At 36.8% G+C, this 25,871-nt stretch overlaps 1 long non-coding RNA gene across 11 annotated transcripts; it reads left to right on the top strand.

Annotated features, from left to right (window-relative positions):
• Positions 1 to 361: 361 nt before the first annotated feature.
• On the top strand, positions 362 to 6,408 carry LOC113274815. 11 transcript variants are annotated; one of them, XR_003323272.1, is made up of 5 exons: positions 375 to 3,742; positions 4,165 to 4,349; positions 5,150 to 5,266; positions 5,383 to 5,444; positions 6,002 to 6,405. It is a non-coding gene; the product is annotated as an uncharacterized LOC113274815 (long non-coding RNA). The 11 variants fall into 11 exon arrangements; XR_003323271.1 differs by having other exon boundaries at positions 5,150 to 5,215; positions 6,002 to 6,403; XR_003323268.1 differs by having other exon boundaries at positions 371 to 3,742; positions 4,165 to 5,266; positions 6,002 to 6,408.
• The last annotated feature ends 19,463 nt before the right edge of the window (positions 6,409 to 25,871 follow it).

The raw sequence follows: 25,871 nt of genomic DNA on the forward strand, positions 1-25,871 counted from the left end.
ATTATGGAAACCGATATAATGAATCCCATATAAAAATTTACACATTTAGCTTGAACATATCTGCGTCAAGCAATTTTGGCCGAACACCATATACATGCCCCACATTTGTCCACCATAATTCTGCAAACACATCAACTTTCACTGAGTCGTGTTATCATGCGCGCATCCGCGTAATAGTTTAAATGAACTCGCATATAGGAACCTGTTAGATGCACATCACAGTTGTTGATCCGTAAATAAAGGAAACTACATTATTCTCTATATATTTTATTATTTAAACACCCACAAACTTTATATTTATTTTACATTCAGCCCTTGCACATTAGAAACAGCTAACTATTATTCAATCATGGAGGTCAGATCCCAAAAGATACATATATCTCAACTTTCCTATCATGAAGTTCAAAATGAATTATACAAACTTTCCAAGAATACCGAGTTAAATACATATTCATAATAAGCTTGTATGAAGTTGGTATGCTTTTATTTTCATGTCATTTATAGGATTAAAAGTTTTGATCAGAACATGCATGATTATTTTTTCAGATCCCGACCTGTATCTCAATGAAATAGTCTATCGATTCGACACCCAGTCTTCTCAAATCGATTTGGTACCCAATCTTCTCAACACATCCATATAATCATAAAGCTTGTTCAGGTTTGCAATTATAATTGTGGATTTTGTTTTGCCAGTGATTTCGTTGATTTTAATTGTGGTTGAAATTGTGTTTCTTTTAATAACATGTAATGCAAGTGTATAGTGAATGTGTGTGTTGTGCGTGTGCTATGCACGTGAGGAGTACGAGTGTTGAGAGAAGATTGCTATATATTCTCATGTCTGTCTTGTAAACAATCCATCTTTATTATTATCAATCAATTGATTAAATCGTTGCAAATGTAGACATCAGATTTACCTGTGTTACTATGGTATCAGACTCAGAAATCAATTTCTGAGGATATCGATCCTATCCTGTTTCTTCATCAAAACCACCATTACTTCCATCTTCAACAATCATCACCACAATTAGTTCATCATCTTCTTCTTCTGCTGCTACTGTAGATCGAGAATTGAAGGCTGATTTCACCAAATCATCTTTGTTTTGCAACAAATTCGACTCATCTATGTGTTTCTATCTACATCTACAACAACATTGTGTAAATTTCTTCATCCACCTCCATTAATGGTGTTTTCTGGTTGGAATTAGGGTTTTGATTTGGTTGATACCTCTGCTACGTCAACAAATAGGATCAAGCATGTATTTTATATCTAAAATTCAGTTTTAGGGTTTGAGCTCTTGGTTATTTCAATTTCCTGTTTGGTGTTTGGATTGAAATCTCTTACCTTATCAACTAGAATTGAGTCTCTGTTGGTAATCCCCAATTTCATGTTTAGATTACTTTAGATTTGATGTGTTCAATTTCTACATCACTTCCTCAACTACATCCAGTTTCATCTTCAACTGCTTTATACATCATAATTAGCTTGTATTTTGCATCTAATTTCTTCATCAAGATCTATCGTTCTTGATTCCTGATGCCGATATAGTCTAAGCGTGTTCTAGTCCGCTACACCAAGGTCTAGTTAGGACGAAAACTTAAAGTCGTTCCACTGATTGGATTCAGCAGAAGATTGAGAAGTTGTTGGTCTCATATCTTACTTCAAGGCAGTCCTCACATATGTGTTGAAGAATCTTGCGTTTTTTAATGGTGTTTCTGCAATTGAACATCGAATTGGAGTTGCTGAGTTACATTAAGTACAAATTGATGTTCTCTTTGTTGAGTTTGTGTACACTTAGTATGCAACCTGGTTTTCATCTTGCATGTGTGTTCAATGTGCAACCTGTAGTTCTTCTACTTTTCATATTCTTTGAATAAAACAATTGAAGTTCATCTTCAATGGTTCTTTTTAATTTTGTTTCGTGTGTGAGTAAATACTTCAACCTGCTCTGGCCTTAAAGAGAATAATAAAAGGTTAATAATACAGTTGAAGCCAAGTCATGTTGGAGTACAACATAGATTGGTCAATAAATTGCTTCAGCTCTTGTGTGAATTGAATGAGACAAGGTACAACTGGTGGGAAGATTTCTTATGTTGCAGCTGTGATTGATTCTTCATATTTGATAACAGTGTATGCTAATGGATGTTTAAATGCTCATAGTCTACAGTTTGAATTGGTCCAAAGTCTATCATTTACAACAATATTTTCAACTTATGGAGCCAAGTTATTCAGTAACTTCAACAGACATGTTCAAATCTGGTCCTCATCTGCAGTTCTAGAGAGTAAATTCCAATCTTAGCTAGCCTGCAATTGTACCTCCATATGCTAGTTTATGAGTAGCATCCCCTCTATCTGCACTTTATATACATTTTCCTGAGTTGGTCTGATTGGCGCTGGTTTATCTTCAGATTTTCTTTCATGGTTCCTAACATTTCGTAGTCTGCAAGTTACAGCGATGGGATTATTCTTTTGGAGGTGTGTGTTGCAGTCAAGGTATGATGCTACATGTGTTCATTTTGGGTCAGAATTCAGTCAAAGACAAAGGCTAGAGAATGGTACTGCAACTGTGTGCTTATGAGTATTGTGCTTAATGTTATCTCTCTCAAGCCAAAGGTTCTCCAGCCGCTTACTCATGGTTTTCAACAACAACCTCATAGTGCTGGTTCCTTTCTTTTGGAGCTCAGTCGGTTGGTTGATAGTGGTGCTCAGATTTTTCGTTTGGTTTCATTTTCTATCATTCATTTCAGCTATATTTTATTGTATCTGCTGCTCCTGTCAAGTTCAACAATATCTATGGAGGTCACTTACTTCAACTTTGTTCTGGGTTATATTTTCTATTGTCAGATTTAGCCAACTGCTTTCAGCAATGCCTGGTAGTTTTAGAAATGCTTATCCACTTATAATTCAACTGCAACTACAAACTTTTTCTGCACCAACTAGTCATGCACTACCATCTCAACTACTTCTATTGATGCTTGTTTATACCTGGTATTTCTAGATATGCTGCAATACCAATTGCCTTACTTGCTTACTGTGTTATTGCCTCTATCAACACTACTGTTATGGTCTGAACAACCCAACATTTTCGTCTGCGACAAGTTCAAACTTCAGCAACATATATTCGTATTGCTTGTCCGTATGCTTTATTTTCTGTTGGTGATTTCCATGTAATGCAAGTGTGTCGTGAATGTGATTACAAGCTCAAGTATCCTCTTCAAGCCCCCCTTGAGCTTGAGGGAGGGTAATAACATGTAATGCAAGTGTGTAGTGAATGTGTGTGTTGCGCGTGTGCTATGCACGTGAGGAGTACGATTGTTGAAAGAAGATTGCTATATATTCTCATGTATCAAATCAATCAAACAAGATGATAAGTGAATCTAAATACTGGATTCTCCTTAATTCTGGTGACAGTATTAGGAAATACAGCTCTCTCATTAATTCTATACCCACACAATTAACTTTACGCCTCATTTATATCTCCCACTAAACCCATTTCGCGTTCACCCCACTTTCTCTCCCAGTGCTGGCTATGTAACTTACGATGATGAACAAAATAACTACTGCAACTTCGACGATTTCCATCAGCCGTAGTCAACCAAAATCAAAGTAAGATTCGCAGGAAACCATTATCCAGAATCAAATCCTTAATGTTATTAAGTTCGGCTTTTGATCTCTCACGGATTTTAGGTTCAAAAATTGCGGAATCTACGTGATAATTCTGAATTTTCAAAACTGTTCTTTGAGGTAACCCTAAGAGTTAATGTTATTAAATTTAAACTGAAAATTGCGTAGTTCCTCCCAGGATTTGCATTGGGAATTTAGGTAGTGCAGGTGTTTGGTTTTTTGGTTATTAGCTGTTACCGCTTTAAATTTGTTCGATAAATTGTCTAACTGAAAATTCGGTATAAGTTTGTTTTGTGTAGTGTTCTAAATTTGCTCCTTGAATCTTTGTGTTATGATTCAACCTCTGATAAAGTAGATACGTAGGAGAACAGATTGTGAAGCTAATGTTAACTTTGTGATTAAATATGGGTGTTTGTCTATTATATTTAAGAAGCTTCTTTTAGATGAGCCCGGATGATTAGTGGTGGATAATCATGTATTGCTAGAAAAATCATACAACTAATACTTATTGGTTTAATTGATGGGGATTATTTTGTTGACAGAATAATCAAAATCTCAAGGTGGTGTTGATTCTAAGAAGGAAAACTAAACAACTTCATGTATGGTTTAACTCTAAATATACCGAGGCGAGAGCTACCTGTTGCCGCTAATAAGTTCAAGGAAGAGTGCTTTTGGTGAAGATGGATTTGGACGTTTACATAAGGGTTATCTTGAAAACACTGGTCAGGTCAGTTGTGTTCTTGAAGCTAATGTTATATTTGTTAAATTGTTTTGTGTTTACACGTTGAATTAGCGGTGTAAATTCTGCTTTGCTGACATACTGTGATTGTTGTGAAGAATCCATCCTTCTTGGAAGTCTTCTCTGTGATTGTTGCCTTTCTTTTGGGGTTAATGAAATCAAAAGCCTATCTTCCTCTTACTCTTTGTGATTCTGAATAATGATTACTTCAATTTGTTGTTTAATTATATATCAGATTTTGATTTATGCGTGTGGCGATGGAATTGAAAGAGAAGTCCTGCAATTCCCTTTTATTTTAGGTTTATCTTTTTTCATGGATCTTTTTGTTTAGCATTCTAAAACATCCTTAACATGAGAAATTTCTAAATACACCCTCTGCTTTTCTGCAACGTGGACCAAACTGGTTCTGTGACTGAGAGCGTTAAAGTCTGATGGACTGTTATGGCTAGCCAACGAAGGTTGTACGCATAACTTTATTGGTAATTTAAAATCTTTATTACATGAGATGTTGAACTAACTTCTCCTGTTAGGGGTGCAGCGGTCAAATGGAAGATAGTGGTGAAAGTGTGAAACCAAATTAAGATACATTTATTGCTGATATATCTGGTGGTTTGGCAACTGTGAATTTGTTTATTTATCTTTTTGTTATATTTATATTTATCTTTTATCTTATTATTTTTTGCTTAATAAAGTGCTTCTTAAGGTGTTTCATCTGTGTGTAAAACTGAATAAAATTTGTAAACCTCACCAATTATTACTCACAGAAATATTTGCCTTCGGTGAAACAGGGACAAATCAAGACCGGAGCGCCTTGCAGATCAAAACTAGATTGGATGACTGAGCTGTACCACTAGGTGAAATTCTTCTGGTCATAATATCGTCATGCATAATCAAGCAGTGATCAGGTTTAGCTGGTTGTGTTGCAGTACTGACATTGTTGGTGAAATTTGATTCCTTTAAAATTTGACCAAGTTGGGTGCGGTCTCTGTAGATTAATTGAAACTCTGATTGTGTTTTGCAGGTGCATAGTGCATGCATATTGGTGGAGTATTTGCTGAAGCCTACTGCAATAATCGAAGTCAGGTACTCTCTTAGGTTTAAAAGTTAATTTGTAATGTTGCACACAATACCACTTCACCGATTACTAAATACAGCTAGATTGCACTTCAAAATACACTGTCACAATCAATTAAAGTGACGTGAGGTACTCCTTATCCGTGTAGGTTTGTCCTTTCCTCGCTCTAGCATTCATGCAGGTCTCTTTTTTTTTCTGTTCTCTATTTGTCTAATATACAACACATGGCTTACTAAGCAAAACAGGACCAATATTCTTAGGCGAACACTAGCACATGTTTTTCCTTTTGAAGGTGCAGCGATTTAGATTTGGTAGTCACCGATTGTTTAGGTTTGCAGTCCCTTCTTTTTGTTTTTGCCAATCCCACGGTTCCCACCGATTATTGTCTTCTCTTTATTTTTTTGTTTCATCTGATATGCTATCTTTGGTTGTGCAACTTCAGTTATTTTGAAAATTTCAGAAGGAACTAAATGGATTATAAATACAGACATTTAGGTCTAATTGTGCAGTTTTGCAACTACATATCTTTTCAATGCCTTAATTTCCACTTTTTACTGTTCCACAGATTGTACAAACAGCAGAAAGTTGAAAGAGATGCTACAATTGCTTTCTCCATTAATTAGTTCAGTACCAACAGAAGAGAATGGTAACTTCTCCTTCCACCGCTTTCCAAATAAAAATTTCTCTTTACACTTTGTACTGGTTTGAAGGTACTAGCTAAAGAAAAAATGGCAGCAGCCTGTAGAGCCCCAAGTAAATTGCGTAGCCTGAAGTAAATAGTGATATTTCATTGGTAGTGGTATTGGCGCCTTTTGTTTTGTTCGGATGAGTGCCTTTTATGTAAAAAAATATCTTTAAATTAATTGCAAGAAATTTATAGAACCTATCTAGATAGGGAAGTTTAAGAATTGTAAAATGAAATTTGGTGTTTTCAGAATATGTCAGCATAAATATTGTTTTCTCAATTAAGAAATGAAAAGGTTGTCTCAATATTTTTGCCGAAATTTTATTGATTGTACTAGCTATTAAGTACTACTGAAATGGCACATGCCTCTATGGCTCTATGCTACTCGGAAAAAAAGGGACTCTTGATGTCCTGGACCGGCAAAATAATACAAATGAACCAACGCTCACATTCATATCTTTAGAGATCAAGGGGAAAAAACAAGGGAATCTCCCGTTGCGTAGCACGGGTTACTTTCTAGTGTCTTGTAAACAATCCATCTTTCTTATTATCAATCAATTAATTGATTAAATTGTTGCCATGTAGACATCAGATTTACCTGTGTTACTATCTTTATCTTGAATAGAAGACGAAAGGAAGTTGGGGACTCTGGACATGAACAGAAGAATTATAAACCAAATAGGGGTTCGAGAGCACAATAATTTGAAACCATTTCTTTTTTCTTCTGTGGTGGTGGAAATTTTTGATTTCCATGAAAGTTCTTCACTTGCAGATGATGTTGAACGAGAAAGAGATTCATATTAGCTAACAGCCTAACACCTAGCACGGAGGGAGGACTGAATACAATATTTATGTAGAGTTTATGGTTGCTATAAAAGCTAAAATATAAAAAAGAAATAATAGATTTTCATTGTTTTCCGGATCATTAACTGTTATACAGATCCAACGGCTCCAATATGCGACTTCATTTTAGCTGTCAAGCGGAGCGCGTGACAGCAGGACATTTAACCATGTCATAATACATTAGTCCAAAGAAAATAAAATATACTACTCTCCATCGCAATGTTGAGCTTGGAATCACAGTTATGGTCGAAGTTGGTGGTTTTGCGACCTTGTGTGTAGTAAAAAAACAATTCATGCTACTTGTGTCAGCTATTGCTTGGCAGAAAACATTACTTTGTTACTAGTTATTTTAGAACGAAACTGTACCGCCGCCACAGGCCAGCCTACCATGTGCACAAAAATGGATTACAGATACAAACAGAGCCCCACGGCCCCACCTTTAACCAAATATTTGCTTTGCAATCTCATGCCTTAGATACATACTTCCTCCGTTACTTTTTAATAAGTTGGTTTTGTTTTTAGAGAAAATTAAGAGAATTAATCACTGAAAGTGATTCTCATGTCACTTGTCGATAAAAGAAGTGAAATGAAATAGTCCACATTACATTTTTCAACAAAAGAAGTAAAGTGAAATGGTCCACATGACACTTGTCTAGGACTGCACATGGATCGGGTTGGGTCGGGTTTGGCCTCACCCACCACCCGACCCACTGCTGGTGGGTAATTGAACTTTTCACCCGCAACCGACCCACCATAACAATGGATCGCTTTTCACCCGACCCACAATAAGGCGGGTTGGGTCGGGTCGGGTGGTGTTTTACCCGTCATAACTTGCAAATTACTTGTATCATGATTCATGAAGAATTACAGAATTCAAGTGTAGAAAACTAAAGTTACTTAAAAATGAAGGAGACAAATATTTTCCATAAACTTCTTTGTTAACACCTAATTTACTACTAGGGGTGGATAAACCATTTCCGACGAGGCATGCTGATCGGATGATGAAGCAGCCATTAATCAATTTAGGGAAGAAGAGTCTCCGTGACTCTGTTTCTGAGAAGGAGAGAAGAAGAGGCCGAAGTGATAGGTGTGGGCTGCGAGTGCGATGCTTAGTTAGGGTTAGGTATTTTATTTTTTCAATCCAATGGCTGAGATTCATTCTAGGATAGAAAATCTAAGGGCTAGCATGCTAGGGAATATTGGGCGGGTTGGTGGGTCGGTTCGGGTGAAGGAAGTTTCTACCCGCAACCGACCCAACATACGGTGGGTTTTCACGTGCCTCACCCATAGTCGACCCATACCTAGGTGGGTCGGTTCGGGTACGGGTATTTTTCGACGCGTGTGGGTCGGGTCGCCGGGTCGAGTCGGTTATGTGTAGCCCTACACTTGTCATCAAAATAAGTTAAGAAAAAAGTGATCTCAGAAAATTAAAGTGACATATGTCTTTCCCAATTACGAAACCAGCATATTTTTTTGAAACATTTATTTATACAAATCACCGTATCAAGAAGGGACGGACGGAGTATAAGATATAACAATTCACAAATAATTGCAGTCTCTAAGAGTTGCCTGACCATTTCATTTTCATGACATTTGGCTATAAAAAGACGACCAGTCTCACTTCGTGCGATATATATTATACATGTAATGACTGGCACTGTCGATAAAGGCGAAACTACCTTTTATAGGATTTTGGAGGAAACTAAATCTGCTCCATGTCGACTAAAAAAAGTATAAAGTGATTGGAATCTACGCCTACACCCGGTAACAACCCAAAAACCAGTAATTGTCACGAGTACATTTTTATCAATGTCTGTTAAATTAGAATGGGTAATTTATTTTTGTCCGATTATAGTGTTTAATCAATGTTGAAGCTTCTCAACTCATTTAGGAGCAAGAAAAAATCGGATGATAAAGTGTTGGAGCTGTAACAACAAGACTCAAAGAAAAATGTTATAAAATAAATTTCTGGAAAGATTAAAGAAACACTCAATGGAACGCAAACAGAGGACAGAGTCATGTGTTCAACACGCTGTCCTTAACATGATAGTTGACCGGTACGCCTCAAGAATGAGTGATGTCTATACCCTGTTGTCAAATCGTATCCAGGATAAAACTGCCTGATGCAAACACTGTTAGCACTACAGTACTTGTCCACTCTTACGAACTCAACAACAATTGCACAGAAGAAAAAAAAAGACCACACAGAGGGAGATAAATGAAAATAATAGGATAGTAGCTCTTATGGACACGAATTGAAATGAAAGTTTCGAGTCTCTTTTATAGCATAAAAAGGGAGAGGTGCGATAAATGCAATTTATGGAGAATCAATTCCTTGCGCCATGCAAGGCCATATAGAATAAAACGGACAGAAAACAACTATGGCATTTACTCGAATTATGTCAATATATTTTGATTTTTGGAAAGAAATCAATGTCGAAAATAGGTCATCATAATTTAAACTAGGCAATAAATATATTGCGCCTGGTCAGATGCCGCCACCCCCTCCCGCGTGATTGTGAAATATTTAAGGAAATAATTTGAAACTATTTTGTCAAAGACTCAAAGGGATAAAGCTTTGTTGATCCATGTCCACGATGCAGGCCCGAGCCCGAGCCCTAAGACTTAGTGAAAGCAAAAATATTTCATCCCAACCCGTTCCATCCACATTGTTATACTAACTATCCATAAAGGAATAACTATATAGTGGAACTCCTCTTTAGTTATACCCAATGTGGGACTAAAGGTACTATTTCATTCACTCATAAGAAAATGAGTAAGTGCTCTTAGGGACTCAAAGGTCCTAAGTTCCATTACCACCAAGACTATAAAACCGATAATAAAACTCATTTTCTCCAACATAAAGTCGTGATGAGAAAGTGTACGAAGGATCGTTTCAATGAGTTGTTTGGAATACAGAATACAAAAATTCCACTTGATTGTTGGTGCTAGATTCGGAATTTATAAATCATCGTATATGGAAAAAAAATTATGTTGTAATATTCATCAAGGCCATGAAACTAACATTTAGCTTGAATATGTTTTTCTCAATCAATTTTCGCCTAACACCGTGTATTATGCATACACCCACCTATAGCAGCAAAAATTCTGCCGACAACTTCTGTTCTACCGTTAACAAATGCTGCTCCACAAAAATATTATTTTTTCCATCACCGACTTCAAAGACATCTACTATAACTATTTTATTTTTTATTTTTTGATAAAAAGAAAATACATTGAACTAACCGAGAGCCATTACATTGTTTCCGTTACAAACGACACTGGACCAAATTTCCTTCGAAGTATCCCAACTACTAGAATCGACATGAACATCCGCATATCTGATAAGGAATTTTGTTAAGTTATCCGCTAGTTTATTACAAGATCTCCGAGTATATACAAAAGACGAACTAGTAACAAGTTTTTTGGACTCTAAAGCATTAAGCAAAATGGCTTCTGAAATCCAATTAACAGCAAAATTGTTCCCCTTTAAACTGTCAACTACCTTCAGATTATCATTCAGGAAGATGAAACTATCATTCTTACAATTCTGAACCCATTTTATAGCTTCGCGACAGGCTCTTGATTTTGCCTCTTCGGCACTTAAGCACCAACCTGTTCCTCCTGAAAAGTTCACAATAGAGTTCTTGTCATTTACTTCAACAATTCCATATGAACATTTCTTTGTTTTCTCATGAAAAGCAGCATCCACATATATAAAAAAAATTCCCTGCAGAAGATCAGTGTTTTGATGCATACAACAAGGATAAGCAATATCACAACCATGGGAAGAGCCAAGCTTAATAGCAGTATTTTGAGGCTTTCGCAGATACTGAGGACAATCTTTCTTGATGAAGTTAATCAAGTCACTTGGGTTAGGCTTAACATGATCAAATACAACCCTACACCTATAGTTTCAGATGTACCAAAGAACATAAGCAAAATAATTATTGTTGACTCTATCTTTCAGCCACAGAAGGCACCAATCTTTGTAAGAAATGTTTGCTGCCGAGTAAAAGATGTGAGCAAAGGATATGCCTCTCCAAATTGCTTCAGAGAAAACACAACTGGTGAAGAGATGGTCAATACTTTCTTTTTCATTATATCTATTAAAACTATTACCCCTTGTTAGGGACGGAGCCGAGACTAATACACCGTATGGTCAAGCAAACTTTTTCATACGAAGTTTACACTCAATTCATTACCAATAAATTTCAAATCCTAAGAACGGAAGTTCGTACCCACCAGACTTAATATTACACTAGAACACCGCTGCCAATGTGGAGGGCCGACCGAATAGAAGGAAAAATAAGGTAAATTGGAAAAGTAAAAGTATCACTTTTTCAGAAACGGAGGGAGCACATTGTTTTATTAGTTGCAACGGCAAATTAGTTTACACATAAGCGAACATGTGGATGCATAATGTGTTGTGCATCCTTTGTGATGGTTTGCATAATGACTTGTATTCAATTTTCAAAAATTGTTCCTAAAAGGATAAACACCTCCGAATTTTTTGTGAAAATTCTAAATTTGATATTCTTGTTTGTACTCATTGTGTAGATTTCTTTAAAATCTTTCCTACGAGATAAAATTTGTAAAATTCCGTGGCATGGATTTTTAGATATGTTATATTCTAGTTTGCTTGCCAATTATACCCCTAAAAAAATGTTGGAATATTTTCAACACCGCTAACCAAAAGGGGGTCCTGGGGGGCATCGCCCCCCTATGCAATGGCATGAGAAGTTTGATAAAGTAGTTTTGTCATATGGGTTTGTGGTGAATGATGCGGACAAATGTATCTATAGTAAGCATGATAGTTCTGGTTGTGTGATTCTCTGTTTGTATGTTGATGATATGTTAATCTTTGGGTCTGACATATCTGTTATGGAAGAAACAAAGAAGTTTCTTAGTTCTAACTTTGATATGAAGGATTTAGGAGAGGCTGATGTAATCTTGGGAATTAAGATCCTAAGAAAGGGAGATGAGTTGGTTTTAACTCAATCTCATTATATTGAGAAATTTCTCAAGAAATATGGTCACTTTGATGACAATCCAGCACCTACTCCTTTAGACCATACTATCAAGTTAATGAAGAACACCGGCCGTACTCATGCTCAACTTGAGTATTCTAGTGTTATTGGGAGTCTTATGTACGCTATGCATTGCACAAGACCGGACATAGCCCAAGCCGTGGGAATATTATGTCGTTTCTCAAGTAATCCAGGATATGAACACTGGAAAGCAGTTTCAAGAGTTATGGCTTACTTGAAAGGAACAATAAATTTTGGTTTGCATTACCAAGGCTATCCCGCTGCACTAGAGGGGTACAGCGATGCTAACTGGAACAATGTAGAATCAAATTCCAAGTCAACTTCGGGATGGATTTTTACATTAGGGGGTGCTGCTGTGTCTTGGAGTTCCAAGAAGCAGACTTGTATTTCTGATTCAACAATGTTGTCAGAATTGATAGCTTTAACTGATGCATGTAAGGAGGCAGATTGGCTTAGAAACCTACTTATGGAAATTCCTTTTTGGAAGAAGCCAACTCCGGCGGTCTTGATTAATTGTGATAATCAAGCTACAATCTATAATATCTCTAATAAGACTTATAATGGAAAGTCTATACATGCAAGTCTTAGACACTACATGGTTAGGCAACTACTCAAGAGGGGAGTAGTTACGGTTAACTTTATTGAATCAAAGAGGAATTTGGCAGACCCATTTACGAAAAGTCTACCAAGTTCAGTGGTTTCAATAAAAAGGAAAGAAATGGGACTAAGGTCTGTGAAGGAAGTTTGATCTCCCATAGCAGAAACCCAACCTATGTTTTGAAAAGGATAAACAAGGTTCAATGTGGTACCAACAAGTTATGGATGTGGATTATGGAGCACTAATATAAAAACTTCCCATTTCTTATTAGTGCTGGTTTCTGCAAGAAAATAGGATGGATGTAAATCCTTAATGAGTCTATGATTAGTAAAAGGTGTATCGCAGAAACACCTTCGAGACTTACCTATATGAGTATGGAAATAAGGCCGTTTCCTAAGAGAAGAAGACCGTTCTCTAAAGAAGACTCATGAACAAGGATATAAGCACATGGCCATTAACGTGCTTGGCTACAGAACACATGATTTTATGAAATCAATATGTGTGGAGACTCCGGTTTTATCATAAGGGGTACTTGGTTCAAGACTGGTTTCACCATAGAACCTCGATAAGGCTTTGAGTTTCTTACACTAAGTGAAGGTTCAAATCCAAAAAATACCTATCATTTATGTGTTGATCTCAACGATGATGCTTAGTCTCAATTGTGCTTGAACTACGTTGGCTTGATCCCACTCGGGTACGTAGGCAGTCACTTCGGTGATGCAGTCACTCTGATTTAAAAGTTTTAACTTTGTTTTATGGTTTTGAAAATAGGGGGAGAATGTTGGAATATTTTCAACACCGCTAACCAAAGGGGGGTCCTGGGGGGCAACGCCCCCGGAAGAATTTTTTGAACTGAAGGTTTTATTTGGCCGATAAAAGCCTGTTCGAAAATTTCGAATCCAAAAGACACCATTGATGTCTGTTGATGAAGGAACCTGACGTTTCGTGAATAGAAACCTGTTGGCGAATAAAAACCTATTCCCAACAGGTGCAAAACCCTTTATAAATAGCTTCTCCCAGTTTCGTTTAACATATAAGAAAAATCAATCTGTTTTCTCTATTTCAAAAAGCATCATCAGAAATCAGAAATCTCTTTGTGTGTTCTTGATTGAATCAAGGGGTACAAACCTTGAATTCAGTTTTCGTTGCAGGGCTTTCATTGTATCCTGAAGGCAATATTTCGCATACCTGTTGTAATCGCCAATTGTTATTGGGAGGGTAGAAATATTTGTCTAAAAGAAATTTATACAAGCCTTGAAAGTTTTGGAGTGCAACACTTTCTTCTCTGTGTCATTCATCCTTTGTGAAACCCTATTTTTTCCAACAAAAAATACGGTACATAAGGAAAAATATGATACATAAGAAAAGGCTTCACCTATTTACCACCCATATTTTTGATATTTATCACACATAGTAATTGCCACCTACACTTATCCTATTTGCCACCCATACGTATTTTCATATTTCCTAAATAACATCTATTGACTTCATTTTTACACCGTCTAATAAAACCGCCCAAAAACTTAAAAAAAGAAACCCTAAGTTACCGATCAATATTTCTTCTTATTCAAATGTATAACTTTCCCACCGACCACTTCCACTAATGGTTTCTTTAATATTTGCTTCTAGTTTGTACATTGGGTATCAAAAGATGCCTCCAAAGAAAGTTCAAGCAATTGTAAATCAAACTTAAGTCTGTTAAAAGGAAAAAATCTTGTAAATCAGACCTACATGTAAACATTATTGTACGTGGAAGTTTTGCTTCTTAAACTGGATTGCTTCAAAATTGGCCAATATGCATTGCCATGGACTTCCAACGAGTTTTGGGACATAACTTGTTTTTCGACTTCCAACCAACACCCCTTCCTTTTATACGTCTTATTAGCATTTCTACAAATAAGATTAGGGGAGAAAAAATCATTCATCAACTCCTCAAAACCGCATATGACAAATGTCATGTCCAAATGAAACTTTATTGTGTTCGACCAACATCCCACTTGCAATAATGAAGTTTCACCGTCCTAAGACGGCTTGGAAGAATGAAGTTTCATCGTGACCGACCATGATGGATGAACGGGACTCGGACAGCTTGCAGCCATGATGGCCGAGCATCCGAGCCGTCAAGTGTCTAGTGATGCATTTCGAGTATGACCAAGCAATTTTTTGCTTCAAAATTGGCCAATATGCATTGCCATGGACTTCCAACGAGTTTTGGGACATAACTTGTTTTTCAACTTCCAACCAACACCCCTTCCCTATATATGTCTTATTAGCATTTCTACAAATAAGATTATTAGGGAAGCAAAAATCATTCATTAACTCCCCAAAGCCGCATATGGCAAATGTCGTGCCCAAATGAATCTTCATTGTGTTCGACCAACATCCCACTTGCAAGAATGAAGCTTCACCGTCCTAATCCGACTTGGAAGAATGAAGCTTCATCGTGACCGGCCATGATGGTTGAACGTGGACCCGGCCAACTTGCATCTTACAGCCATGATGGTCGAGCATCCGAGCCGTCAAGTGTCTAGTGATGCATTTCGAGTATGACCAAGCAATTTTTTGCTTCAAAATTGGCCAATATGCACTTCCATGGACTTCCAACGAGTTTTGGGATATAACTTGTTTTTCGACTTCCAACCAACACTCCTTCCCTATATATGTCTTATTAGCATTTCTACAAATAAGATTAGGGGAGCAAAAATCATTCATCAATTCCCCAAAGCCTAAATTTGATATTGTTGTTTGTACTCATAGTGAGATCTCTTTAAAATCTTTCCAACAAGATAAAATTTGTAAAATTCCGTGGCACGAATTTTTAGATATGTTATATTCTAGTTTGCTTACCAATTATACCCCTGATAAAATACGGTACATAAGGAAAAATATGATACATAAGAAAAGGCTTCACATATTTTCCACCCACATTTTTGCTATTTACCACACATAGTAATTTCCACCTACACTTATCCTATTTGCCAATCATACATATTTTCATATTTCCTAAATAACATCTATTGACTTCATGTTTACACCCTCTAATAAAACCGCCCAAAAACTTAAAAAAAGAAACCCTAAGTTACCGATCAATATTTCTTCTTCTTCAAATGTATAATTTTCCCACCGACCACCTCTACTCATGGTTTCTTTAATATTTGCTTCTAGTTTGTACATTGGGTATCAAAAAATGCCTCCATCAGTTTCAAAAAAGCTCCTCCCTCTCTCCTCGCTTAACGGCTATTTTTCTTCATCCTTCTTCCTCCTCTCTTAGAACCTGATTGTATTCTATAATGATTGCTGAGTAACTAAACCCATCTAAGATTTCATCCAAAGCCAGATGGGGAACAAGAAATGGGTTTTTAAGCACCGATTGTTACCTATGATTCTGTTCGAAGTCTAATTACTGATAATCTGGGTTCCTTTTTGCATTCATCCGATCTCCATATATTTCTGAGTGCAGTCTCATATCTCATTCATATCATTCATTCAGATCATTGGTATGAACCTTGTATTGCTTGTAGCATTCATTTACATTGCTTGCATTTCTGGTTTCCTTTTGGCATTCATCCGATCTCCATATATTTCTGAGTGCAGTCTCATATCTCATTCATATCATTCATTCATATCATCTGTATGAACCTTGTATTGCTTGTAGCATTCATTTACATTGCTTGCATTTCATTCTAAATCGTCGACTCTTTCATTATGTCTCTTTCATTCCTTTGTTTGGTAGAAATCTTTGGGTAAGATAACACAGTTTGGAAGTTTGTTTATTTGATTTCTTGCTTGGGTTTTTAGAGATGATTTTAGAGAAAGGCATTTTCATTAATTTGGCAAAGCTTCTTACATTTTGTTCTGCTAAAAGAAAAACTGAAAGCAACATAAACTTCCCTAATCTTGAAAAGAAACCTAAAAACTATAAGATAGAAATCCTAATGCTTTGCCCTTTCTTCTCTTGCTTATTCTTCATCATCTGAATCCTCAACCTCTATCATACCGCCGTCTCGCTCCTGTTGATATATTGCCGATTTCTCATGAACATACGCATAGTCCATCCCTGGAGGATATTCTGTTAGAAAGTAATTAGCAGTTACTGGTATCCCTCCGGCAAGCCTTATGTGAAGATCCTTAATAGCCTGTTTCCCTATTCTTGCCTTCTCTTCTTGGCTCAAATTGCATAAAGCTAATCACTGTGCTTGTGCTGGATACAGGAAAGTTTCTCGATGACACTGGTTGCATCGATAATATTGCATACGCTGAAGTTGCCCTTCGTGACAGCGTATGACCTTTGTAGATGAAATTGGTACCCCCATCGGTATTCTAAAATGGTTGCAAGCCATGGTTCCTTAAATCTTTATCTATCTTTCTTCAATCCTTCTTTTTCTTTTCTTTGTTTTGGTATGGGTTGCTGAAATTATTTGGGTTAGAATTTATAGTTCAAGGCTCCCCTCGAATTTATCCCCCTGTTTAATGTTTCTCATCCCCTTTACGCTTCGTTTCTTCTCTTCTCAGTCGGCTCATCTTCTTGTTATCTCCGATCCTTTATATTGGCATGTTTTTTTGACTTAGATTCAATTAATTAATTTCTTGTTAATGTAGACGTATAGGGTATCTATTCATCTTATAGGTTTTGACCCTTAGTATTGTCTATCAAATTTAATGCATTGTTATCATGATTCTCTGTACTTCTTGATTTAGAGCGACCTTCTAGCTCTAGATCCTATTTCCTGCCTATTTGTTGCGTATAGAAATGTTTAAAACTTAAATGTCCGAGTTCTTTTAACATCTTCGCTGCTCTGTACCAGCAGTCTTTCCTTGTCATCATTTATTATTTGCTTTATGGGTTTTCCTAGGTATATTTATCTTTATCCTGAGTCTATTTTCATTGATTTATCATAATGAGTGTTGTCGAATTTCGATTGGTGGATTTCTCAAATTTTGAATATCTTTTCCTTTGTTTAAGGTTAGTTTCTCGAGATTCTTGGTTGTTGGCTGTAAACCAACATAGCATTTATGTCTCCTCTTAGCTCATTTCTTATCTCTTTATCTGAGCTAACTTCTCTGATGGTTTTTTCTTCCTCGTCTATCTGCTTCCTGCTTCTTCAATTTTCTTTCTTTTGAGTAATTACAATCTTTACAAGCATTTAAGTGGTCTTTCTATGGTTCAGCAGTATGCTAACTATACGAATATGGGGATTCTACCAACTCCTCCAGCTTTAATGAGGAAATATGACATTAAAGAGAACAGTATTTTGGCTAGGATTTTTTCCACTGAGGTTTACAAAGCTGAAGATATAAGAGGAGTTCTTCGACATTTCTGGGGGCTTAATACAGGTTTTCAAATTCATGAAGTTGATCCTAATCTTTCATAACTTTCCGTTCTGCTGAAGATCTCAAATGGATTGCCTTGAATGGTCCCTGGTACCCGTATGATAATGTGATGTCTGCTAGATCGGCTTTCCATGGAATGCAGATATCAACTGATGTAGTTAAAGAGATCCCTCTTTGGGCTAGTACTTCAAACTCAAGGCATGAGCACAGATTTGCTGAACGTATAGGTCAAGTTGAGAAATAGGAGTGGTTAGTCAAGTTGAGAAAGGAGGGTTAGAATGTGAACCAAGAGTGCTTGTTTGGGTAAATATTGAAAAATCCCTGGTAATGAAGCTTTTAGTTAAAGTAGATCAATATCCAGTGAGAGAACTCATATTCACTTACCATAACCTTCCATCTAAGTTTTGTGCGCACTGCCATCGATTTGGTCATAAGAGTTCTCAGTGTGCGATCCTTCAACATAGGCCTTTGGAGGATATCTACGATATCTCGATGCACTCTCCCCGACCGGCTGATGATAGTTTTTGGTTAGATGATACCCCTATTCAGATATGGAATCCACAAGATAATACAAATGCTCATGGAACCATGGAACCCTTAGAACCTTTTTTAGATATTCCTGGAAATAGAGAATCCTTGTGTGAGCTGTTTGGAGAAAATCATCCAACATCTGGTCATCTAACTACTCCAACAGCTAGGGTAGGTCATAACTATGAAATTTTAGGACCGGTTACTTACGACGAGGAAATGTCGGAAGCAACTACCTCTATTTTAGGGAAGAGAACCTATCCCTTTAACATGCCAGAAAACTATATTCACATTAATGGCTGTAGCTCCGAGTCAAGGGGATCAGGTAACTCAGAGACCAGGAGAGTTCTAGACTCATTGACTCATCTGGGAACCACTGAAAATTTAGGGGCTGACTCTATCCCGGTTCTACCTATCCATCCAGATCTGGGGCTAGAACTAGAACCGTTGTCAGTTAACAGAAGGCTTTCTTTCTCTTCTCCGCCCTTTGGAGACGTGTAGGATCAGAATCTCGCAACGATAATGTCTCAGCGAAATTATCAACTACACAATACAACAGCGTCGCAGAACAATTTCAGAAATGATACGATAAACGACGTCAGCTAGAATCACGAGAAAGATGTGATAGTTCTGCGAAAATTAGAAAGCTTGCGAAATTAACATTTGTAAGGTTGCGAGAATGTCGCAAACCATACCCGAAAATAAAGGACAGATTAGTTGTCATCCACTATGAATTTCCCTATAAATAGTAGTTCAAGTTGTAAAGAAAGGAGAGAGATCTTTTTGAGTAAGAAACAAGTAAATAGGAGAGAGAAAGTCTAGAGCAGAGGTCATTCTTGATTCCTTTATCTTTTCTTGTAAGAACATTCAAAGATTGATCAATAAAATTAAGAGTGTAAACCTAAAAATGAGTTGAGTAATAATGAAATCATATGAGGGGTGTAGTATAGGATTTCCTGCAACTACATAATGGCGCTAGAAAGAGGGAGGTATTGAAGATTATTCTAGAAAACGCTGAAAATTAATATTGAGATTTGTGAAGATTTAGAGTGATTGATTAAGAATTTTCCATAATTTCTTGCAATATTGTTAACATTGAAGAAATGGCTAGAAGAAGAAATACATCCGAACAACCGACAACTGTTAGAAGAAGCAAGAGAATTGCTGGGAGAGAAAGAAGTGAAATGGGAGAATCTACTAGAATGAGAAGTAATAGAGAAAATCAAATTCAACCACCAATTCAACAAATACTAGTACAAGGGAGGAATACAGATTATGATAGGGTGAGTATACACACTTGGCAATCAAATTCGGCAGAAGAAGTAGAAGAAGAGCAACAAAACAAAAACCATAGACAGGTAGAGAGAAATCAAGAAGCAGGTGAAGGAATAATTCATGGAGATGAGCAAATTGGAGCGTTAGAAACGTTGAGACGAAGAATACATGAAGAAAGAAGAGCTGAGGCAGAAGAACGTGCAAATCGAACAAGGAAAAATCACGAATTAAGGTTGGAGAATATAAGACTACAGAATAGAAGATCGAGAAGTATTACAAAATCATATTCAAGATCGACTAAAAGAGAAATGAGGCGAAACTCACCCACAATCAATGATGGAAACAATATTCAAGAAAAAATATCAAATCCTAATGAAGAATATCGCGAAAATAGATAAAGAGCTGATGATCGTTATGTTCCACAAAATGAAACTTTTAATGATGGGCAAAATGGTAGAAATCAAGAGAATGGACAACGTCAGGGACGAAATGACCAAGATGGCGAAGGAAATCGAGAGGAAGGAAGAAGAATTTTACATGCAAGAGAAACTCAAAGAAATCAACAAACGCTTGAAGAAGAAATTGAAAGACATTATGCTGAACAAGCACGTTTAATCTGCGAACGTGAAAGATTGAGAGCGGAAATGGAAGAACAAGAGCTTCAGGATACAATTCGCCAGAACAATCACGATAATCGAGAAAGAAGGCGTACACAAAACCGGAATAACGGTAATCTCAATGAAGAGTATGATAGAGTACAGAGGATGGCTGAAAGACAGCGAATGGAATTGATAAGAAATGAACAAAATCATGAAGGGTAAAATGAGAGACATAATAATTTGCTAATTCAAGATAGGGGTGAAGAAGAAACTCGCAGAAGAAGACGAGATGAAGATAATGAAGAAGAAATGCAAAATTTCGCGAGAGAAGAAAGACATGAACGCAGAAGAAGAGAGGAGAAATTAAAAAGACCAATGAATCAAAATTCAGGTGTAAATAAACAAATCTTGAAAGAATTAGAAGAAATAAGGGAATGCTAAATAACAGAGGAGAAGTAGGCAGAAGACAATTGGATGAAGCAATAGAAGAAGCTGCGAAAACTCCATTTACAAAGGAAGTACAATTAGGAGGAATACCACCGAAACTTGTACAATACCATAGGTTTTGTTACATTAAAGCCTATGTAAGGTGCATGTTACAATGGGAAAATCATGATGCCGTATTGTGCAAATATTTCGCATCCAGCTTAACAGGAGAGGCGTTAAAATGGTTTGAAGGTCTACCAAAGAATACAATAACATCCTTCAATCATTTGCAGACTACATTCCTAGGGGCATATATAAGTAATAATTCTTCGCGACCTGGTATAGAAGATGTGTTTGGATTAAAACAGAGGGTTGGCGAAAGTTTGAAACACCTGACTAAAAGATGGAGAACTATGTGTAGCGAAATGGCTGGACGTGTAGATGAGAGATATCTTATATTATCATTTATCAATGATATGTTTGCAACAAACCTATTGTATGTCCAAATTTTCAGAGTCAAGAATACGATCACAATGACTGAATTGCGAGAACTTCAATAAGAATACATTGCTCTAGAGGAAAAGCAAAATGAAATGGAATCATATCCAGTTGCGAACACCAACTCACAAACAGCGAATGCAAGCTTATTACCCAAGATAATAAATACAGTAGCGAATACTTCGCAAGTACAACAAGAGAAGGTGACGGGTAACAGTCAACAGAAACTAGTGGCTATGGGAAGCCGAGATCAAGAGGAGTACGAAAGAGAAAGAAATGTTTACAATCGTGGTGGAAATAACAAGATTCAAAGACTCGATCAACCACAAGAAACTTATGGAAGTCAAAGACAAAACTATAATAGAGGACAAGGAGGTCACAAGGTAGTATAGGAAGAAATCCAGATGCCACCTCTAAATGCAAGTGTGGAGAAAATATGGGAATCTATAATTTTGATGGAGAATATACCAACACCATGGAACATGGGAACAGAACCACCTCCAAACCATAGAAGCCATGAGTTCTGTTCTTATCATCATTTTCATGGGCATACAACAAATGATTGCAGAAATGTAAAAAATTTATTTTGAGAATGATAAATCAAGGAAAACTAAACCACTTTTTGGTAGGGCACCCACAATCTCAACCATTGCCACCACCACCAGAGCATCACAAAGTGAACACGATGAAAAAGAAGGAAACATTCTTCATAGAATGTGGTGCAAAAGCAAAAAATCTATTCTGTCACACTATCGTACATTCATATAAGACAATTGAAGATTTTCATGATAATGTTTTGAGTAGAGTGTTCGCAAGAGATAACGATGGAAGAGAAATTATGAATATTGCGAAAATCTCGCCACTAGAGGAATGGCAGAAACAGATTATTTCTTTTACCGCAGAAGAGATTACCGAAGGTGAAGAGGTGCATGATAATCCGTTGGTAGTAAAATTAGAAATTAATCCAAAGCCGAAAGAATATGAGGATGATGAAGCTGAAGATTCATGGGAAATTAATAGAATTCTAATCGATACTGGAAGCTCTGTGAACATCTTATTTTATCATACTTATAAAACTATGGGAGGAAGAGATGATGATCTTATACCATCAACATATAGGATATATGGTTTTAATGGTACTGCTAACAAGCCTAAAGGGGAGGTTACTATGCGAATTCCATTGAAGGGAATATCTTCCGAAATCTTATTCTGTGTCGTTGATGTAGAATCACCCTACAATGCGTTAATTGGTCGACCTTGGCTACATGGGATTCTAGGTGTAGCTTCAACTTTCCACCAGTGCATCAAATTCCCTCACCCCAGTGGTGTAGGAATCATAAAGGGAGATTGGGTTGAAGGAAAGAGGTGTTACGAAACTGAGATAGAATCTTGCGAAGGAAGAGCAAACAAGAAGGAAAATGGCGACACAAAATCAAAGATACACAAGAAGTGAGAGGTTGATGGTGGATGCAATCGAAAGAAAAGAAGAAGATGTTGCGAAACTAATGCTAGCTCAGAATAAAATGATGAACATACCACTACCAAGGAAGCAGTAGTAGAAAATAATAAAGAAGCAGAGGATGGCAAAGGTAATAAAAACAAGAAATGTATGAATGATTAAGTTGTTGCGACACTCTCGCAATAAGTAAAATTCTCAAAATATATTTATTGAATGACAAAATTGAGATTGCGAAATCAAATACAATATGATGATTCGAGACTCTCGCAGAGATAATGAATTTTACAGAAGATAATCAGAGAAAAATGACAAAAGAGAAAGAGGCGAACCTTTATGGCGTACACCCTAGTTCGCGAATACAATTTCGCAAGAGGCAAATGTAAGACCTAAAGTACGTCATATAAGGGGGTACCTGTTGCATGGCTCAGGGAAAGGCTACACCGCCACCGGAACCTGAGTCATGGAGATTTGGGGTCAATAAAGCCCATCCGGGAGAGGCACCTTGGATTCTCAGCTTAAGCATATGACTTAGGTTGGGCGACTAAGGTAATAAGGACTCTCCCAAGGAGTGCAGATCTGATCAAGGCGCCGAGGTACACGGTTGAGTCAAGAGTGCCAGGGACGTTTGAAGCGTACTTTGCCATTCTTGACAAGTCTTGGCTTATACTGCACTCGGCCTGAAGAAAATACCACTTAGGGTGCAGTCTCCTAACCATAAGCCCTATAGGTAAAAGGGATAAGAGGCTGCGAGAACAACTGGTTGTTGTTAAGACTGGATGGGAGGAGCTAACCTTGTATGGTAGAAGTACGCCTCCTTGAAGGGGAAACCAGGGGGGAGATAAGGGCGGCACCCTCCATTAGGGAGATGATAAGTGTCTTAAGACGCAGATGTCATGAGGATTTTTACTCGCAAGGGTATTAAGGCTTGTCATATTTGTGCAACAATCCTGAAGAGGCAATAATACAAAAGAAAAAGATAAGACGAGATCAGTAGGTTTTCGCATGAAAGTGCGAAGACGTTCTGCGATTTCGTCGCAAGACGGCAATGTCATGGGGCTTTATTTTCGCAAGAATATTCAGGCCTGTCATATTGTCGCAACATTCCTGAAGAGGCCACAATACAAAAGAAAAAGTTAAGTCAAGATCAATGGGTTTTTGCATGAAAGTGCAAGGACGTCCTGCGATTTTTTCGCAATGACAAGAGGTGGCATAATAAGACCTTTAATTAGGAAGGAAAAATAAAACCACACAAGAATGAAATTTTGAAAAGAATCAAAATTCACTTCGCATAAGATAGCGAAATTATATATAATTAACTGCGAAATTGAGGCATAAAATAAGAAAAATTTATAAAATTTCTGATTTGGATACAAATAACAGAGGCAAGTATGGGAATGAATGAAATTAGAAAATGTTATTTGTCTCCATATGATAGATTTACTGAAAGATTCAAAAATTAATGATTATATTGATCAACTGTATTGCAAGGAAAAATTGTTTTAATGAATGCAGGTCAAAATGAAAGAAACACAAATATACAGAAAGAAGGAATAAATGTACAAGTATTACAGAGAATCAAAGAAATAAATAAAGACTACTTCTTAGTTGATCTTTCATTATCTTCATCAGACTTGTTCTCTTCTTCGTCTGCGTCAGAATCTTCATCACCATCAGAACCTTCATCACCATCTGATTCTTCACCATCAGCTTCGCTATCAGAGATAATCAAACTGGGAGTATTCTGTGGGATTTCTTCCAAGATACAAGGATAATCATAATGTGGGATATTATGATCGTCACAAACCATTTGGATAGTTTGATTGCGAAAATGCATAGCATCATTCTTAAAATTCGCAACAGTGATCTTGATTTGATTCTTTAATCTTGAATACTTGTCGTTGCGAGAAGAAAGATTCTTTGCGAGTTCCTCCTTTTCAGCTTCGAGTTCCTCAATCTTTTCACGATATCTACTTTCAGAATCTGCGAGCAAAAGACAATCAATTATTAACTTGATGAAAATTCATAAGAAGCAAAAGATTAGTAAAGAAGAGCAGTTAGTAACCTTCTCTGTCAGAAATCATATCTCTAATCAAGGCTGTATGCTCAACTTGGAGACTAACATTTACACCTAAATCTTTTCTGGCATCATCTAAGATTTTCGCAGCCCAAACAAATTCATCCTCATTACTTATAAGAAGACGAGAACGAATTTGATTTTCCCTTTCGCAGAGTTCGATGTTCTTACGGCTAGCTTCATTTCGTTCAAGTTGAACTTCAAGAAGAGTCTCTTGGAATTTCGCCAAAGCCTTAGCACCTTGATCAGAGATGTGATCCTTGTCATCTATGAGATCACTAATTTTAATTCTTAACTCATTGGTTTTCTCTTTAGAATCAAGAAAGAGACGCTTAAACCGGTTGGCTAAGCCTAAACCAGATCTATGGTCAATTTCTAAGAGGCGAAATTTAGATCTAAGCTCATTTAGAGAAAGAGATGAAATTCTATCATTTGAGAAACTATTTAAGGAATTGTTAAGACGCTCAAGAAGGGTATTATTATCCAAGGCATTAGGAAATGAACGAACAAGGATAGCTTCATCATAAAGACCATAAATGTCTGCAAAAAGGATCATTTAAATAAGATAAAACAACAGGATGAATGAATTAAGGGAAAAGAGAAAAGTAACATACCGTAAAGCTGATTATTAGCTTGCTGAAGACTAGAGATTTTGTTCTTATACGAAGAAGAATCAATTTCTAGTTGTTTATTTTTCTCGCGAAGATCTTTAACTTCAGCTTCCAATTCTTCATTCTTTTTGCGAAATTGAAGATTCTTCTTTTCAAGAATTTCGCGTCTCCTCTCTAGATCCGAGGCAACAACGAAAGAAGCTTTTCCAGCCTGCGAGAAAATATAAAAAATATTAATATAAAAAGAAATTTTGAGTTATGAAAATGAAGAAATAAAAGGATAAAAAGATACCAGACTATTGAGGGAATGCAAGAAGTCGGGAGTCACTGATCTAGAAACTCCACGAAGAGAACTATCACCATCCAGCAAAGGGACATCGCAAAGTGTAGCGAGAGCCTTGAAGGTGTTGGCGAATTGTCTATCTCCCATTCCTTGCAGAGAATCATAAAAGAGGCC

The sequence above is a fragment of the Papaver somniferum genome, chromosome 4 (assembly GCF_003573695.1).
Source record: "Papaver somniferum cultivar HN1 chromosome 4, ASM357369v1, whole genome shotgun sequence".
Classification (NCBI taxonomy): domain Eukaryota; kingdom Viridiplantae; phylum Streptophyta; class Magnoliopsida; order Ranunculales; family Papaveraceae; genus Papaver; species Papaver somniferum.